Raw genomic sequence first — 5057 nt, forward strand, 5'->3', positions numbered from 1 at the left:
GTGCATTCGGTCGAGCTGTGTTCTGGACACAGCCTGGTGACGGGCTGCCGCTGCTTTCAGTGCGTCGGGAGCGGCCCTCTTTCTCCCGTCGGTTGCCCGAGTGAACGGCTTCCCGCCCCGTCGGGGCCTGAACCTTGCGGGCAGGAAGCCGGATGTCGGGGCCCAGCTGCTGGGTCTCGGCCGACTCGCCGCCTGGTCCTTAGGAATTCACTTTTCCCTGCCTTGGGCGGGACTCGGTGGGGAAGGTGGAGCGTCAGAAGTGATGATCCCATTTTAGAGATGGGACCGTGCAGGAGAGGAGGAAGCGTGGCCGGCTCGCTCTGTGCGACTGAGTAGCCTGAGCTCTCGCCCAGATCTTTCCCAAGGGGCCGCACTTAACCCTTGACTCCCAGCCACTTTCATTCCACGAGAGAGGATGCCTTTTGCAGCATAAGTCTAATCTTGGAATTGAAGAGCCTGAGTAGATTTTGATAGTTGGGAAAAGGCCTGACTGTTTTTACCAGCTGTCTAAACGGTGGGCTGCTGTCTGTGAAACTGCAGTGGATACCTTCGTTTTCAGTTTTAGCTCTGCAAAAATGGTGTCGTCTTCCTTGTTGTTTTGCATGCCCACGGAAATGAAAGCACACAGGGCCTCTAGAAAGTTTATTAATTGCCTGAAATAAAATGCAAAATTTTGTGTAAATTGGGTCTCATAACATCGGATTAAAGACCAACCAACAGTGACTGTCTCTTGCAAATAAATGTGAGAGTGAATTTGCCACTTTATAATTTCACACTCAATGCTCAGTAATCATGTAATAGTGAGCAGCTGGCATACTATGAGGGGTTAATAAATGCTGCTGGAATAAAATAGTTTTCTATTCCCATTTTGTAAGGAAATTGAGGCCCATTTTGCTTCTCAGTGGGCAGTAGCCCCCACTTCTTGTAGAAAGCACATTTCTCATACAGATATCAATATCCACTTTTGCACAGGTATCTTAAGATGAAGTGGCTAAGAGTAGTAGTCATTGAAACGAACCACTCAAGACTTGAGTTGTCCTGCCACCAGTATAATATTATCATCAGCTACTATCATGAAGTGACAGTAGCACATACCTTTCTTTCAGCAAATTTTTTTTTTAACATCTTAAATTTTGAATCCTTTCATTACAGGTTACCTAGACCACTTTTGATTAAGAAAACTATAGAAAGTTAGGTGTCACATGTCAATTTTCCAGAGTCCTGCTTTGCGGGTGTTCGAATGCGCTGCTCGGGGTCTCTGTTCACACTCGCTGGAATCAATCATGACAGATTTAGTCCACGGGTCACTTTTCCCCATATTTCTTTGTAAACTCTAAGGCATTCTTACAGAATTTTTTTTTTTTTTTTTTTTTTTTTTGCTTTTTGGGTCACACCTGGCGATGCACAGGGGTTACTCCTGGCTCTGCACTCAGGAGTTACTCCTGGCGGTGCTCAGGGGACCATATGGGATGCTGGGAGTCGAACCCGGGTCGGCCGCGTGCAAGGCAAACGCCCTACCCACTGTGCTATCGCTCCAGCCCCTCTTATAGAATTTTTTACGGTCTTTAGAGTATTCTTCAGCTAGGTCAGCCCAAAGTGGGTGCTCAGGCGGGGGGTCGTTCACCAGTGCAATGAGAGACGGGATTACTTGGTCGGTTTTGGTTGCTGGCTTCCAGTTTTCAGCACTAATTACTGGCAGACAGACTTGCCCCTTTTCATCAATGTCTGGGTGGTAGATCTTTTTTTTAAATGTGATCTCCGGTGGTTTGAATGGGTACTCTGCTGGAAAGTTTATTTAGACTCTGAAGGCCCCCTTATCATACGGAGGATTGTCAGGAACAATAAGTTCCTGCCAAGTCAATAAATTAGCTTCAGCAACGTGGAAGTTTTTCATTCCACATTGGCGGATTTCTTCAAGCTCCTTCCTCAGCCTCCTGCTGGCCGCCATCTTGGATCTGGTGCTGCTGCTTAACCCTCAGCAAATATTTCTTATTGATTACCTACTGTATACACTTAGTATGCATTAGCATACTAAGAGAACAAAAAGATAAAAAATGTCAAAAATTTTGGCTTCTTCCTTGCTATGTTGACTGAGTGCTGTCATTGTTACTGTTACTTCCTTATCTGCTTTCACTGCATGCTGCCCAGGAGAGTGGTGTGTATGTTGTAGATTTCTAGTATCTCCCACCTAAAGAACCTGTCCTGGGTATCTCGAGATACCAAAGCCCGGGGGCCTGAGAGATAATAGTGCAGGTAAGGCACATGCTTTGCACGAAGCTAACCTGGGCAACTCAGTCTTGGGTTGCCCAATTACTCCTGAGTTCTGCCAGGAGTAATTTCTGAGTTGAGTCAGGAATAAGCCCCGAGCACAGCTAGACTGGCTCCCAGCTCACCACCCCCACATAAATAAGAATAACAGAATGACCATAATAATAATAATAATAATAAATCCCTTGCTAGGTCGGATCAGGCCTGCCTGCCTTTTCTACCATGTTGGGGGATCTCCCCATTGATGGTGGTTGATGAAGTGCTAGGTTAGGGTAAGGAAAGTGGGGTAACAATACAAAGAGACCTGACTTCTGTTCCACGGGAGGTAAGCGGCTGTGGTGGAAATCCCCTGCAGAAAATGTGGGCCTTTGGGCACTGGTAGGGGTCCAGCTGGAGCACTGAGCCAGCAGTAGCTCCTGAGCACACCAGGAGTGGTTCCTAACCCTACCCTCTCCCAGCACCCCCCCTAGCCCCCAAAAGAGCAAAAGAACTCATTAACTTCTTGGACTTTTCATTGAAAAATAACATACAGAAAAGTACATAAGTCATAAGTTTATAGACCTCTAACACCATAGATTCCTTTCATCTATTTTTGAACTTTATGTACATGTGGAATCAATGAAGTGTATTTTCAATTAGTGTCTTATTTCTTTTGGCCATTGTTTTGTAAGATTTTTACCTGCATATGTCCTGTTGGGGCTAGCTTAATTTCATTTCTGTATAGTGCTGCAGTGAAAATACTGTTCTTGAAGGTGTTTATTATCCTTTGTTCCTTGTTCTGCTGCAATTGCTGGATCGTAGGAGACGCTCACAGTCAACCAGCGCACAACTACTAGTTTCACAATAGTTTGCCACATACATGCTCTGCACAGTAAGTCAGGCTGCTTTATGTCTTTACCATACATGGTATCGTCCTAATGCCTAAGAACAGTTTATTCATTTGCTCACTCACTAATAAATGTGCCAAATTCTGACAGAGACTTGGGGATACAGTTGTGAACAAGACTGACAAGGTCCTAAGACCTGTGGGAATTTTTTTTGGGGGGAAGTTAATGTTCTAATGTGAAAAACAAAGTATGAAAATATATAATGGTTATTTCTCAGATACAAATGTGACAATAATGAACAGGACCGGAAGGGCCAATATGTGAAGGAGAGGGTAACTTTCCGTGTATTCTTAGTGATGGTCTCTGAGTAAGTCTCATTGTCGCTGAGACCTGAGCCATCCTGCAAATACAGAAGCACTGCTGCGTGCAAGGGATGTGCCTGCTGTACTGTCTCTTCAGCCCCTATCTGACAGCTTTGAAGAGTTCTTCAGCTTACTTGCCTCTTCTGTGTCTCTATAGGTTAATTATATTGGCTGTCTTTAATTGTAAAAAGGTGAAGTTTACGTCGATACTTCTGCATTACATCATCCATTAAAAGGAACACATACTAAAGGTAAATTAGTATTATGTCTTCTTGAACATTTATTGAGATTCAGACATCACATTTTACCAAAAGGTTATTTTATTTTGGATTTTATAGTCCAAATTTATCTTTTACTTGGGCATATCTCTTCTATTAGTTTTTTACTAGTCATCTTTACTGTTGTTTTTTTTTTCATTTCTACAGACAAAATTACCTTGATTTTAATAATACTAAGCTATTTAAATTATACTCTGTTCTTAATAACGATATTGAGGCATTCTAAACTTTCTTTTTCACATAGATTAAAATTATTATCTGGGGGCTGGAGAGATAGCACAGCGGGTAGGGTGTTTGCCTTGCACGTGGCCGACCCGGGTTCGAATCCCAGCGTCCCATATGGTCCCCTGAGCACGGCCAGGGGTAATTCCTGAGTGAGTGCAGAGCCAGGAGTAACCCCTGTGCATCGCCAGGTGTGACCCAAAAAGCAAAAAAAATAAAAATAAAAATAAAAATAAAATAAAATTATTATCTGTTAGTAATTCAAAATAACTGTTGACTATATTTAAAAGAAATTTTACATTAATTTGCCAAATTGAATTACCATAAGAAAGCACTGAATTTAAATGAAAAATTTATTATTTTCTTACTACTTACTACTTAAACTTAAGATAATGGGGTTGACATAGTTAGGACTGGTAAACTGCAGTTTTCAAAGGTCATTGTAAGTTATGTTTGGATTTTTCATTCACTTTTCTATTTTTGTAAGTAAAATGTCTTTGTGGTACTATGGATCAAACATGATTGTGAAACATACTTTCTACTTCTGAACTATAGCTCTCCCCCTATAATTATCTTTTCCTCTGCATATATTTCAGTATAAGCATTTTTATGATTCACCTATAAAACATCTAGAATGTCAGCTAATAAATCTGAATGTCCTTTGGTACATTTAGATTTTATCCCTACTTGAATTCTAAATTATGAAGATGCTGCCTTTAAGTTTCAAGTTTTCAGATGTTTTGTGCCTTTTGTTGTGCTTAATAAGTACTATAGTATTTAGTAAGTGCTTTTAAGTATTTCTAGTTCTTATTCTTACATCTTAACCCTTATATCAACCCTCTTAAGCCTCCTTAACCTTAGATCTTTCCCCAGATAGGAAAAGGTATATTATATGATGTGCACAATCATAATAAAGTATTTATGCTTGATCTTCATAGTATTTGACTTTTTCCTTAAAGAAAATGATTTTTCAGTCTAAAATGTTTGTGAGTATAGCAGAGGCAGAAAAGACTGAATTTGCTGAAAGTAGCAACTGCTTCCTGACATTCACTAGAGAACTGTTATGTTAACTCAGAATTACTGGCTTTTACACAGGAGTC

General features: G+C 41.3%; 1 pseudogene; it reads right to left on the reverse strand.

Annotated features, from left to right (window-relative positions):
• Positions 1-1292: 1292 nt before the first annotated feature.
• Positions 1293-1948, reverse strand: LOC101541776 (ubiquitin-conjugating enzyme E2 L3-like; annotated as a pseudogene).
• Between the last annotated feature and the right edge of the window lie 3109 nt (positions 1949-5057).

This window comes from Sorex araneus, chromosome 5, assembly GCF_027595985.1.
Source record: "Sorex araneus isolate mSorAra2 chromosome 5, mSorAra2.pri, whole genome shotgun sequence".
Lineage (NCBI taxonomy): Eukaryota > Metazoa > Chordata > Mammalia > Eulipotyphla > Soricidae > Sorex > Sorex araneus.